This window comes from Anastrepha ludens, chromosome 5, assembly GCF_028408465.1.
Source record: "Anastrepha ludens isolate Willacy chromosome 5, idAnaLude1.1, whole genome shotgun sequence".
NCBI classification, from domain to species: Eukaryota; Metazoa; Arthropoda; class Insecta; order Diptera; family Tephritidae; genus Anastrepha; species Anastrepha ludens.
The window spans coordinates 101,831,538-101,847,323 of NC_071501.1; the positions used below are offsets into that span (position 1 = coordinate 101,831,538).

The 15,786-nt window shown below is 36.8% G+C and overlaps 1 protein-coding gene across 3 annotated transcripts in view; it reads right to left on the reverse strand.

Annotated features, from left to right (window-relative positions):
• LOC128864453 (uncharacterized) overlaps nucleotides 1-15,786 on the reverse strand; it is a 72,363-nt gene that overhangs the window by 7,159 nt on the left and 49,418 nt on the right. The gene's annotated exons all lie outside the window — the stretch shown is intronic.

Below are 15,786 nucleotides of genomic sequence, written 5' to 3' on the forward strand. Positions count from 1 at the left end.
AACGCTCCTGGTTGGAGTGCTTACTTAAAGTTGAAATGTTCGCCCAGCCCCCCCTTAAACCAGTCAAAATCATTTTATTTTCAAAGTGGGCCCATTGCAAAACTTGATATTAGTTTGGGAAAAATAAGTCCATGATTTTTGTGTAAAATTTTTGAGCAAATGGTTTAAAATTGTTTTACGGTCGATCTTTACCTCCTGGGCGATGCTTCGACTACTAACATGCCGGTCAACGTCGATTATTTCTGTGATTTTATCGACATTATCGACATTTTTTTTTATAACAAAAATGCCTGACTGGAATCGATGAAACCAAAATTGCACGTAATTAACTGTTACAGTATCGTCACCATAAGCATCCTTCACAATTTCAGCGATCTGGTTTGCATTTTCGTCTTTATCAAAGAAAAACTGTAAAATGTACCGAATTTTCTCTTTGTTGACTTCCACTGTTAACACCCTGTAACTCACAACTGAGTGGAACAAACAAACAGCACAATATGTTTTTAGTGTTTTGACAGCGATGTTTTGAACTTTAAATTGTTTGACCGATACTTTACGAGATATCGATCACTACAGCCATCTACCGATAAAATTGTAGACTTATTTTTCCCCAAACTAATATTTTGACATGAGGAGTGCTTGGTAGTGTAGAATTCAAAAGTCGACAATTCGAGTTTCAACACATTGGCTCTAATAATCACCTGGTTGGTCAGCGAAAGCAAAGTTTCGTAGCCCATATTCATGAGAAGAATAGTGTATACACAGAATTTTTTTATTATTGATAAATAATTATTCTATTCTATTTTCAGCTATGACTGGACCAAATGAACAAGTTGGGAATATAAAGGCGCGTTTTGAGTGCTCTGCGTATCCATTCAGCTCTCTCGAAGCGCTTGAAATCTACTCGCTTTTATTTGGAGTCCGAAGGATTATAAGAAACAAAATGTTTCTTGTCATAATCTCAAGGCCAAGGCGATTGATGATCGACAATATTTGAGATCAGGAGCCCTTTCAATCGTGTGATCGTATACAGATGGAATATAATACGTCAGTTGACTACCATAATTATTGATTAATTCGGTTAATTTTAAAAGTGGCGCCATTGTGACGTCAAATCGACAATTTCAAACGAGAACTTGAACAAGAATGTTTACAGAAGCGACCGACTGGTTTTGATCATCATCAGTATTCCTTTTATTTTCCATTGGAATATGAGGCCTCAATAAATGCCTCAATTTCCTATTGGTCCTAACCTAATAAATCGTAAGATTTCACTGTTCTGGACTCGCATTCGTGTTTTCGGTGCGAATACAAATTTTAAGAAATGAAAGTAAATGCTAGAGCCTGATCGATGTCTACTAAACTTTTGAAATGGAAATTTGAAAAAAAAGCGAGCCAAAAAGCACCGAGAGAATGATAACTCCTAAAACATTCAGGCTGAAAAGCCCATTGGAATCAAAGTTCAGGAAGGTAAAAGGGTAGGCAGAGAGAAAGAATAGGATAGAAAGAGACAAAGACGGATATAGTGGAGAGAGATAGAGATGTGAGAAATGTCCAGATTCTTCGGCAAATCTGAAAATATCCTTCAGTTTGAAAGAACTAATATTACTAATTCTCATGACATCGGCACCCAAAATTCGTAGCCTTGCTTTAATAAAGGCGTCTAGAAAATGCTCAGTGCTATGCACTTTCTCTAATCAAGACAGACAAATCAGGTCCTCAATGATTTCAATAGTGGTCAAATGCTAACCTCATGGGTTGTGTTTTGTAATAATACCTACCATCAACCGAACATCTGTTCTGCCAAGTTTTAGAAAAAAGTTGTACAGTTTTCTGTTCGGGATTGTCACAAAACACTTTGCAGTTCTGAAGCGTTCTAGACTAGACCATCGTTCGTTATGTAAATTGCATACATAATCACTCATACAATTCATGATTACTGCAGTACAGATTCCGACTATTGGCTCGGATCCCTTTGGGGCAACCGCTGATCCAATTCATTGGCAATTTCATTGTCATTCTAGAAAAATCTTTAAGATTTACTTCGCGTTCTCCAAGGCCTCCAGTGCAGCTTGATTGTTTCCCATCTCTTTCCCGCTCCATCTCCTCTCAGTTATCCATTCTGCTACTTTGAAAATGGCAAAAATATTCGTTTGAAAAACAGTTGCCATTCCTGCCATAGCGTAATGATACTTATTACTATTGCTTAAGTAACATCTGCCTCCAAAACCCATTTCATTATTGGACCCATCGGTAAAAAAAATGATTGTAAAATTTCTTCGAATGCGCTCCGGATTACTCTATTGCCCACACAATGGAAATTTGGCATAAAATCTCCTTCCAAATGAAACTATGGGCGTAAGATCGATCTTATCAGCCAAAAATAGTAGATATCGCTCAGATAGCGTCGAAAAGGTACTGTGTTTTCCTGTCTCGATTTTTACTGAACTTACGAATGTTTTATCTCGGGAGCAGTCTCGAAATTTCGGTACTTCATTTAAAATATACCATAACTTCAAATGACAAATATTTTAATAAGTGATCGGGATAGTAATAAAAGTTGATATCGGGACCAATTCTGATATTTCGAGACCACATTAAGCATATACTGAGCTTCTGATACCAAAAATTAGCGTTAATATTGGCATCCCCATCTCCTTCTGTATAACTTTCTAAGATAATGTTGACCCGGGATTAATGATTATCGCTAATGTTAGTACCCTATCTCGTACCATATATATGTAGATGTGAATATCCTTTTAACACCATATGGATCTATAGTATTCTACTAATATCGATCAGTGCACTCAATTATTTCAACTTTTACGCCAAAGTTGAATTTAATCTTTCCATCATGAATGCTCTTATAAAAAAAAATTAACTTAAATAAAAAAATATAATTACAATAATTAATTATTTCAGTAAGTGATACATTTTTTTGCTTAAAATATTACATATTATATTACATATATACCAGTACTATATGTAACTAGTACTCAAAAAAGTATTTACACATAGAAATCGGATCATAAATAAACAACTTACGAAACAAACGCCATTTTGACCCCTTAGTGGAGCTTGAATGGGGCGGAAATTTCGTTGACGCTAAAAATTTCGCGAAGTAAGCTTTTCAACTAAGTGTGGGGGACTATACATTTTTTCGCAACACAGCCCCTAATGTACATAAATACATATGTATGTATGGTACATGTACAAATGTAAAAAATAAAAATAATAATCAAAACAAAAATAAAATGAATAATCAACAACTGACGAATGAGCGGCCGAAGCAATGGCACCGGCATGAAATTTATGTATGTATGTATGTGTAGATAAATAACATTATAAAATGCAAATGTTGCGCATAAAAATCAACAAACGGGCAGACAGCCAGGCTACTAAAAAAAAGCAAACAATTTAAAAAAATGAGCAGCGCTAAGGCTGTATTGTGAAAGGACAAACAGCGTTGAAGGCATTTGTTTGCTTAGAGCTTTCGAGATGCCAGGGGATACAGTGCTGCAGATAATTGTACGAAGAGGGCATTCGTTTAATTTATTTATTTTTTCTTTTATTTAAAAATAGGAGGTGGATTCGATTGTACGTTATGCTGTAATGTTTTATTTAAAAGGCGTCGCATAATAAATAAGCCGTGGTTTTTTAAATTAATTAATAACAAAAAAAAAAAGAAATAATAATAAATAGACTACTGGGTGTGGGATTGAGTAGGACCTTTTTTGAGGATGTTAAACACTTGCATCTTGGAAAATTATAGAATTTTTTATTCAAAGGAGACAGTTACAATCTTCGTTCTTCTTGCAGGAAAATTCATCTACATATTTATTTATTTATTTATTTATTAACAAACAGAATGCTTACAGACTATGAGATAGAAAAATATTTCAACTTTTAGATGTATGTAGGTATGTAATGCTATTTTATATAACCAAAACTATGTAACCAAAATTAACCAAATATTTAATTTTAAATTTAAAAAAATTCAATAAAAAATGTACACCTATTATGCTGAAGTGAAAAATAATCAGATAGAATTACATAAGTCTAGTGAGTAAGCCGCTTAGAGCAGAGATTTCCTCTCCAGCTAAGCTCATATATCAGCTAAGCTCCTCTACTACCTAAGCTTCTCTGTCTTTGACCGCTTTGTACATTGTAATGGTATATTCTCATCAAGAAAAAGCTTATCACATTTCAATGCGATTAGTCATTAACTTGTAACCTAACCGGAGAAGCTCATATTAGAATTAAAAAGAAAATGAAGCCATGAAAATGAAGGCACTCACATATTGTGGGTTTGGTTAGTTCCAAGATATTGAAAGCGAAACATATTAACCAAAAGAGGAATAAAAATAAATACAAAAATAATTAAAAATAAAATTTGTCATATAGTCATCAATTTACTCTTTGCTCACAAGTCATTCGACACACAATGAAGTTTTTTACAATGGGAATACTCGAATATCATGTATAAGTAATATTGCTTTTTTTTTGTTTTTATTTTTTATTTTTTATTTTTTATTGAAGTGTTATAAAGACCTAAATACAGTTCATTCTATTACATCTAGTTTACACTATCAGGTACTATTTTACTATAAAATGCGACAGTATTTACATGAAATACATATTTACCTGAAGACAGCTGACAGAAATTAACATCTGTTTGCCAGCCGTTAGTTTCTGGAACAAGATCTTTTAGGTTTTTTATTTAAGTCTCCGGCATTACTTGTACAACCCCGGCTTTAATTAGTTTATGGCTTGAATAAAAGCTATTGTAGTTGATACTGAAATATTTGTTATTTAGATATGAATTAAATAGCTTATGGAGTAATTCGCCATGTCATACTTTGTTGAAGGCCTGAGCAATATCAAGAAATAAAGAAGAGCACTCTTTCTTTTTTTGGATTACTTCTTCTATCACGTGGTGTTCTTCTATCACGTATCTTGTTCAATTGTTGAATGCTTTACTCGAAATCCGAATTGGTGAGTAGGTATAAGGCGTTTGTTTTCAATCAAAGGCTTTAACCGCTGTAGAATTTTTGTTTCGAGTAGTTTTGAGAATATATGATAGGTGGCAAGGAGATCGGATGGGAGCTTTTGCCAGGTACATCATGGGAGCTTTTGCCAGGTACATTGGCACATATTTTAGCATGCGTTTATAATTTTTGTTAACTTAGTTAAAGATTTTTGAGGAAAGATTGAAGGAGACTTATTTTGTCTCAGGAGGCGAAGACAAAATTAGCTGGTTTTCAGCTTGATGAACATCTGTAAGCAGTGGTGCATAATGTGCTTCGTGTGGCTTAAGTGTTTTTTTTAAATGATCAGCAAAGACTTCCGTTATCGTTTTTTGCACACAAGATATTGGGTTTTTTAATTGGAGAGTTTTGTATAGTTGGTCTTTTGAGGTATTTTGTAGATTTTCATCGAAAGTAATCAGTACTTTTTTCCGCTGTCAGTTCCTTTATATACTGATTTGCATTTTTTAGTTTATTCATTTCTTCATTTAAGAAATTGAGTAATTTTTTTTGTTTGTCAAGTAATATAGGGATACAATTCTTTGTTTGGGAAGATTATCAGCAACAGAAATTAGAAAAAAAAATGCTGCAAGCGTTAAAAAAATCGTTTCCTTAATTCCCGAATGTGTGCCAATCAATGCATTTTGGAATCCAGTGTTAAAAATTCAACAAAAACCTGCGAAGCCGTATTTGGCAGAGGTTCTGGAAAATCATTACAAAGATATTATAAAAAAATATTGGAGGAACATTGAAATAAGTTTATTGGTGTTGAGGGAAATTACGTAAGAAAAATCATAAATCGCTGCCTTCGTCGGATTTTGCGAAGTTTCCGGCCCCGGACTACAACCACCGCTGAGTTGTTTCGCGCAAGCAAACCAGGTCAACGTTGCGTCAGAAAGAAAAAAAAAAACAAAAAAATAGCAATGATTTTGCCACACGCTAAAGAAAAATGACGAAATTTCAACAAACTAGTAGAGAAATTCGCAAACGCGGCGCTGAACAGAAGCTGAAATGAAGTCACTTGGATTATCGTGGAACAAACTAAGATCCCTGGCCGTGTCCGTTGGCCAAGAGGAGTGTTTGACGCCCTATGTTCCAAATAGAATTAGAGGATCGCGTATATATATATATATATATAATATGTATGCCCGCCGTGGCCCGCCCTTCGATCAGTCCAATTTTTTACAACTTTTTCCAATAAATCTGACCATATAGCGTCCATCACCAATATCATTAGCACTACAGTCTTGTGCATACCATTGCTTTCACAACACAACCACGATTTTCCATTCCTATCAAACCTCTACTAGGCCTTTCCAGTTTGTGATCTCTATTTTCCGCAGCTCGGCTGTGATCCCACCAACCCAACGTTTTACAATTTGGGACGTGCTTCAGTCATCTGATTCTTGGACTTTTATATAGCGTACGAGGGGTGTCTTTTATGTGTCGGGATTTGGCAACCCTGGTATTGCAATCTGGCAACTGACAGCTGTATCGCAAAGTTTGACATTTTTTGGCATCTACGTACTCTGAACGTTTTGAAATACCAGCGCTATTTGTGTGGTTTACAGTAACTTAAAAGATTCATCTCGGTCCAAAAATGGAATTAAATCGTGAACATTTTCGTGCGATTATTTTTTACAACTTTCGACGTGGATTAACTCAGCAACATTGCATGGATGAACTTAATTCATTTTTTGGCGATGAAGCTCCATCAAGGACCAGTGTTTATCGATGGTATGGTGAATTCAATCGTGGTCGTAGTTCACTCCAAGACGAATTTCGTGAAGGTCGTCCAAAATCAGTTGTTGTTCCGAAAACCATTGATGCTGTGCGCGAACTGATATTGCAAGATCGTCATGTGACCTATCGTGAGATTGAGATAATCTTAGGCATTGTGGGACCAGCATACATTCAATATTGCATAAACATTTGACTGTCAAAAAAATTTGTTCGCGTTGGATCCCACAAAATTTGTCAATCGCTCAAAAAAGGCTCGTGTCGATTGGTCGAAGGTAATGCTCAAAAAATACGATCACGGGGCTTCGAAACACGTCTATGACAAACACGTCGTGACAGGTGATGAATCATGGATTTACGCGTATGAGCCCGAAAGTAAACAGCAGTCGACTGTATGGATGTTTCAAGATGAGCCAAATCCAGCAAAAGTTGTTCGCGCACGAAGCACTTCCAAGCAAATGGTCGCCTGTTTTTTCGGAAAAACTGGACATGTCGCAACCGTATCACTAGAACAACGCAGAACAGTAAATTCTGAGTGGTACACATCCATTTGTTTGCCAGTTGTCTTCCAAGAAATTAGGAAAACCAATCGCCAAAGACGGATCACTCTTCACCAGGACAATGCGAGCTCTCACACATCAGCTCAAACAACTGCATTTTTGAGCACCCAAAATATCGAATTAATGGATCATCCGCCGTATAGTCCTGACTTGGCACCGAATGACTTCTTTTTATTCCCGTATGTAAAAAACAAACTGAGAGGCCAACGTTTTTCGACACCTGAAAAAGCGGTTGCGGCATTTTGAATGCATGTTTTGGAGGTACCTCATTCAGAGTGGCAAAAGTGCTTCGACAATTGGTTCAAACGCATGCAAAAGTGTATAGATCTTCATGGAGAATATTTGAAAAACAATAAAGTGATTTTCGATGATTAAAATTTGTTTTTGTTCTCTAATCTCGACGTATAAAAGGCACCCCCCGTATTGCTTTTCCATTAGGTATAAATGGGTCCAGCTCGTGATTGTATCTTATCCCATATATTCCTTCATCTCACCGGAAGGGAACATATAGGTATATTGTTAGTATCATTAGTAGTTGGCCGATGTCTGTTGTTTTAAATTCCCATACCTCGCTGCTGTATTGTAGTATGGGTCTTATACATTTTGGAAACAAAAATTTAGCCAGCTTTGCTCGATAGTGGTCGCCATTCACGCTAACGGCAGTTCCTTTCTTATTCGGCGTCTGAAGCCGAAATTTTGTTGGAATAACAAAATTTCAAACAAATTCTTTGTTCAACTTGAATTTCCATCGTTAAATTCGAAGAACACACTCGAGCTTGACTTGTTTACAGTAGCACAGAAAACAAACTATGTGACATATCACGCTGAAATTTACCATGTAAGCTTATAACAGTCCTACCAAAAAACAAAAAATTTATTTTTGCCATATGTCATCCGCGGACCGTTGTATTGATAACGTCTCGTTCATATTTGAGCAGAAGGTACAACTTAGGTCACTTATTTTCCGATAAACCCTCGTAGTACTTTTGACAATAAATTTGCTTATTGATTTCCTCTTCGAGTTGAATTTACTGCAATTCTATGAAGTTATTGAATAATAATTCGCCACATTCCCTTTAATATTTAATTGACATATCGCGCACATTGCCACACACAAATTCCACATGCATTCCAATAAATTTACCACTGATTTATATGCGCTCATATCTAATTATTATCACTTCCTGGCGTCTGTGTTGAGGATTGTTATACATACATATAACGGTATATTAACTCACACGTGCACACAAAAGAATGTATGAATAAATTTAAATGGAATACAGTATATAAGTTAATGGCACTTGGCAATCTACTCCTACTAGGCGGCAGTCTTAAGCATAGTCATGATCTTTGTATGGTGTAGCGAATTTTATAGGGTGATAAAAATGCAAACAAAGCATGAAATTGGAACAATGAAAGGCACGATGGCTCTTAGAATATCAGAAAGAAATTTTAGCAGCGGAACACAGTTACACATTGAAACATATGTATGTAATAAACACACTACAGGGTGGCTTTACAGAGGAGTTCTCAATTGAGACTCGATGCCCTTACAAATTATTATCTGTCTTTTCTATACCATTCGATGTCTATCTTAGCTTAACCTAATTTTTAAAACATTATAAGCGACGCTTTACTTGCTTTCAGTAGATCTGCAGTCAAGATATGACGCTTGCAGTGCGGCAATAAGGTTGAACATCTTAAGTAAGTAATCAAACATGGGCTGCGGCTACGGTAAGATCTTAATGCAGGAAGGGGGAACGAGATAATGAAAGACAGGGCGTGCCCGTATACACTATGTACACAGATGGCTCAAAGCTTGAGGGAAGGTTGGGCGGACGTGTATATATATTCCGAAAATCTGGGAGTTTCCTCAGTTTTCATCTTCCTGATTACTACACCGTATTTCATTTTAAACTAAGGGCAATAATAAACGCTGTGACAATGGTGCAGTGTGATGCGATACCTGAAGAGGATATCTAATTTTCACTTATAGATACATAGGTGGCGATAAAATCCCTTACAATGAAGTCGACAACCTCTAAGGTGGCCATGAAATGACGCAGATCTCTTAACGAGATGGCAGATCCATTTCACTCCGATAAGGCTTCCTGGCCGTTGCGAAATTGAGGGAAACTGCAGGGTCAATGAACAAGCAAGACTTGGCTCCGAGTTGAGTGATGAGTACACATACAATGACAAGGTATATCCTTCCTATAACAAGGAAGGTACTTATTTTTGAGAAATTTGTAAGAGTAGCAATTGAAAGACGGCATAATGAACTCATCAGCAGAATCGCTCGACAAATGTGGTCGGCTCTCAATGATAAACGCACAGAATCTTTGCTAAGCCGAAATATGCACAATTTTAGCACATTGATTTCCGTGATAATGGGGTACTCTCTAATAGGCAGACATGTTCTGTGTATGAGCGTGCGGCCATGATTTGTGAAAAAACTTTCTAAGTGAGGACTAGGATGATAACGCACCTTCTGTACCATTGTTCCGCTCTATCCAGATGTGGATTCACCATTTTAGGTAAAGAATTTTTTAATGATTTGGCAGATCTAAGTGCTGTGAAAATGAGGGATCTTCTAAAATTAGTGAAAAGTTCACACTTATTTCTCATCTAAAACAAGTTCTAAGGATAAGATTCCCACACGGCATCACAATGGGTAATGAGCCTGTGTGTGCTTTTTAATGCCCAACCGCTACAATCTAATCTAACCTAACTTTTCATTTCATTTTATTTTAGAGATGTTAGCGATTTTGACACTTTCTTCTCAGTTTTTTCTCCTGCAATCACTCAATCAGCAAACGAATCGCTTTATGCTTGAAAAATATTGTGAAACATTTCAACATCGAATCCATGCACCGACCCCGGTTGCTGTATGCAAGTTTGTACAAAGAGTTTATCCCAGTCTAGGTTAGAGTTGATCAATAGTCGTGCTCTCCTTTGGTATGTACCGATAAAAATATGCTATCTATCTATCTATCTATCAATCTAAGAATAGCGCCAGGCCATCGATCTGAGCACATCATCCATAGGAGATTTTACACATTTACTCACCAGAGGTGACAATTGAGGACAAAAGAGCATTCGCTTCTTCATAAGTTCCTAGTTTGCGCAAAGATCATTTAAAGATAAGAAGCTACAAACCCAGATTTTTCTTATCGATTGGCGCGATAATCGCTTACGCGATTTGGCAGAGTTTAACAAAATGCCAAGTGGAAAAACCAAGTGAAGACAAGTCTTTCTCCATCTAAGATTTCCAAGGCCTCCTCTACGCTTTCTCTTCCTCTGCTACCACCAGCTGGTACCGCAAATTTATCTTTGTGCGTTCTTTGGTTTCAGCCTTGTGGCAGTTTGAATTGGATGTGGATTTAGCTGACAAATTGTCTCTTCTGGCGGAGGTTATTTTTTTATCTCGGTAGTGACTGCTTCATTTTTAGTTAAGGAAGGAAGGTTAAAGGTGGGTTAATGTCTAATAATTTGGCTAGAGGTGGCACCTAAAGTGGTATTGGCTATCGTACGATATTTTTTCACATGCGGTATTTTACATTGGCCTGGTATTTCGGGGTGATTTAAAGTTTATCCTGTTTTAATATCTAGTACATAGTTGGTACCAGTTTTAAGCGGGTTTCATGAGGCAACAAGTGCTCTTCACCTGCGATATATAGTAGTTATTCTCTACTTACAGCATTCATGAGGCGAAAGTAAGTGAAGTTATTATATGTGAGAATAACGAAGTAGTTGTTGGGTTCAGCGATCAACACACAACCCTCGCTGTAGAAATATCATTTGGGAAACTTTAGAAGCTACTTGTTGGTTGTTCTATGTGCAGTGAAGCTTCATCCATTGCGTTTCTAGCCGGTTAGCTTTTAAGCTATCTGAAATGTTTCTTATTCTTCACTACAAGTAGGGTTGCTCCTTCTATATGCTGTCCAGTGGCAGAATAATTTATTAAATTTAAACCGCTCAGAGTGTGAGCGTTATTTAGTTACGATGTGAAGGGGTGAACAACAAGTGTTTGCACTCGAAGCATATTTCAAGGACAATGAGTCGTGTGCAGCTTGCGTAGATTTTGTTCACTTTACAATATTCGACGTATACGCGATGCCTCAAATGAATATTTGATTTGTTACTAACGGTCGGGTCCTATTATTAAACCAAAGTGATAGTTTGTATTATCAACCATTGTTCAGTACTCGCACATGATTTCAGCAAGACGACAGGAGACCATGACGATACTGCGTGATTGCTTCCTTAACAAACTATGTGGATTGCAAATTTCCCAGGTCTTGCTAGATATTTGGCACTATTTCTTTGAAGTGCAGGACATTCACATAGGAGGTATTGTACCGACTCAATTTCTTCACAGCTCTTGCAGAAGTCATTGAGAGATACACCTATTCTTACACACCCATTCGTTCTTTCATTTCCTTCCACTCCAGAGTGGTCGGAGATCCAACAAAGAGTAGTGTTGTGTTTTTGAATAAGCAAGAACAATCTATAGCATTCTTTAACACAACTTGAATTGATGCGCGTTGAGACCAGTGCGTTGATGGCTGCTTGAATATCAATTGGCATCAAATGTTAAGGTTTGCCGGAGGTTAGTCTATTAGTCTTATCGTTTTTAGTTTTCTGCCAATAACTTAGATCTTAGCTTGGAAGACGCTACACTGGTTTGGGGGCCTAAAGGAGCAACTTAAGGATAATGGTTCCGAGTACACTGCCGATCCAGCGCCACTGTCCATTTGTGAGTCATCATTACAAATATGGTGACCGCTATCATCTTATTTGACTCTGGTCTGCCAATGCTTTCTACCTGGTATTCCTATTTTATAGTCTTTGTTCAGCTTTATCTGGGAACCAGATATTCTATTTTCGATGCGTCTCAAGAATCAAGAAGATCCGTCTTTTTCATTTTTCAATTTCTCGACTGTTAATAGCTGTTCCAGCCTTCTTAAAGTTCTGAAAACCGTGAATTCAAGAAATATGAATTTATTTTACTTGCTTTCCGCGAAAATGTGCTCTTACTTGGAACACCCTTTATACACAAAATCATATATGCCCTTTTACATCCACCCGAAGCGTGATTTATGCGGAGTCATTTGTAATATCCAATAAAATAGGCGCACACCGAGTCACCATCAACATCATAGGAAGCTACGTAGCTATACAGTGAGTCAGTCAGTCAATGAAAGTAGTTGAAGAGAAGACAAAGCATTAAAAAGAAATTTTATTAACAAGGCAGAGAATTGCTGACTTTTTCATCAACTCAAAGGCTCCCGTAATGGCAAACACATGCATACATACACACACATGCATACACATATACATATTGCTTTATAAATCGAGTATTTTATTAAATTTACTCACATTTGTCTTTCAGACGCTCCTTTCTTGTACTGTGTAAGGATCTGAGACAAATGATATCGAAGTAAATGTGTATGTATGCAAGTGGGTGTGTGAGCACACTTTTTCTTTGTCATTGTAGGCGCACATTGGCATGACAAATTAAATTAATTTGTTATACTACAAAGTGGCTAAAAAGAGCATGCATGTACTTATAAGTAGGCATATGTGTATGTGTGTCCATTTGTTTGTATAAATTTATGCATAGATTACATTTGTTTAGTACACACACCCGTACACACGCATAGGTATGAATACATCCTTTGTTTTGGTGCTGTTGAGAAGCCTTCCATGACAGAAATGCACTCTGTGGTTTATCATTGCCTGCCGAGGGGCAGTCGTTATTAGAAACAACTTTTTCTACCATTTCATGTCTCATGTCTGGTCCGCACGGGTGAGTAATTGAATGACAGTCATGCGCCAGCGCACACGGCTATGGCGCCGATGCATAAAACAAACACAAAAACAAAAACAACATCAGCCCAGTAATGTGACACCTTACTGTATACATATTTTGTGGACTATTGCGCTTTGTGGTCCTTATGTGTAATGGATAAAATTATGTTGAGTGTTTCGCAATATATGTGTATGTGCGTGTATGTGTGGGCGTGTGTTTGCTTGTGCAAATGCATGCGTGACCCAATTTATGTAGGCATTTCATTCATCAGCTGCTACAACTGGCCGTAGATATTCATTTGTTCTAGTTACGTAGAAAAAGAGCTGATTGGTTGGTCATTGTAGTCCTTTAAGGCCTCACGAGGATTGTATCCAAAGCGTTAAGCTCTGACTTCGTGTGAGTAGAGTTATTGTCTAATTAATTGCTTTTACTTATGTGCATTACCATTTGCAGGCTTAAGCTTGAAATTGATTTTAAAATACATTGGGATCTACAATGAATAATTCGAATTGAGAACAAAGTAATAATCTTTAGTTAACCCTGGGTTAATCTTCTTTAACAATTTTAGGAATTATTAGGGAATAATATGTTTATCTATGGCTATCTACATATTCATATGTACATGTGTACGATTATGTCTTGCCGCATCTGGCATGACTTTGGCTAAATACCATATAATTCAAAAACTCAACATGCTTGGAGTTGAGATGGCGGCGTACATGGGCGATGTAATCCCTATTATTGTGAAAACAAAAAAGAATGTTCGAAAAAAAAATGGGGATTAGTAAATAAAAAATTACACAAAATTAATCATCAATTTTGTTTTTGAGTACCTCTTTTACTAAATAAAAAACAGACAAAAAATTATTTTGAGTGATGGAAATCTTCATTTGCACTTTTACGTGTTCCATTGCTTGTGTTTTTGTATAGTACAGCTGTCTAATTCTAGTGGCAAATATGATTCACGACGCCATTACCAAAAATTATAAATCTATGTTTTTTGTGGCAGCATATAACTTCGTTTGAGCTTGAGCCGTTGTTTACTAAGCCCTTCTTAAAGAAGTGAGAGGATTGATAAGGTACATATTTCAAACTTTGTTTCCCTCTTTTCATTTTATAATTAAATATATAATTTTTGTATTAATAATCATATGAAATTAGATAATCTCAGGAGCATAACGGCGGCCACCGTAGCCGAATGGGTTGATGCGTGCAGTCACGGAATTCGCAGAGAACGTAACTTCGAATCTCGGTGTAAGACCAAAATGAAGAAAAAGTTTTTCTAATAGCGGTCGCCCCTCGGCAGGCAATGGCGAACCTCCGAGTGTATTTCTGCCATGAAAAAGCTCCTCATAAAAAATATGTGCCGTTCGGAGTCGGCTTGAAACTGTAGGTCCCTCCATTTGAAGAATAACTTTAACATGCACATCACAAGTAGGAGAAGGAGCTCGGCCAAACACCCGAAAAGGGTGTACGTGCCAATTATATACTTGTATATAGTATATTTGTGTTAAAGTTTTAACCCTAGAACACACACCCGGGTACAAATGTATCCACTTCAACTTTGAAGTGTTGTAACTTTTGAACCGCTATACCTCTATACCGCTAACTTCGGACCTAGAAAGATTATTTAGTTTTGAGTTCAAATTCAAAATTTGAACCAGATCGGACCATTGGTTCAGGAGCTACAGCCTTCCAAACACATTATATACGTAAACACACACCCGGGATACGTTTGTACCCCAATAGTAAAAATCCTCATAATAATAAAAAAAAAAAAACATTTTTTATATTATTTTTTTATTTGTTTATTTGAAAAATTAAAAATATTCATTTCACACATTATATTATTGACTTTTATTATAAAAATTATAAAAATGGATCTTATATCTAAGGAAAATCATGGCAAATAGAGCAATTTGTTGATGTGACCGAATGTTCAAGACACATTGGCTTCTTACATTATGCAAGAGCTGTAATGTCCAACATGTTGAAGAACATCGCTAGTGGCCATCGTTTTGTTTGTCTTTGTGTTGGATATTCCGCAAACATTTGGTCCATTCGATCAACACCACCTTTGGTACGATTATAATATTCAATTATTTCAGGTTTCCCACTGTCAGCTATTTCAGCATCATTATGCATGGTCGAAAGCAAAATTACTGCTTTATTTTTTTTGGGAACATAAGAGCACATTGTCACATTATTTTTGAAGCCAAATGTCGTTGAACCAATTGTCCTGTTTTTGTTCTGCTTCATTTCTTGAGGAATATATGATTTGTTTTTGCGCAAAGTTCCAACGATCGTGAGTTTCCAGGTGAGAAGCAATTCTGCAACTGGCAAGGTCGTAAAAAAATTGTCCATTGTAATGGTTCGGCCACTTCCTTGGTATTTGGCAGACAAATCCTTCACCACTCGTTCGCCTTGGTTCGTTTCCCTACCAGTTTCTGCTTGGCCAGTATATATTTGTCCATGCAGTGGATATGCATTTGTGGCATCGCAAATCCACCAGACCTTGACACCATATTTAGCAGGTTTTGACGGTATGTACTGCGTAAACCGTGTGCGTCCACGGTAAGGAAAAAATTGTTCATCAATCGTCAAGCATGAGCTGGGCTTGTAGTGTGCAGCAAGATTATTGATC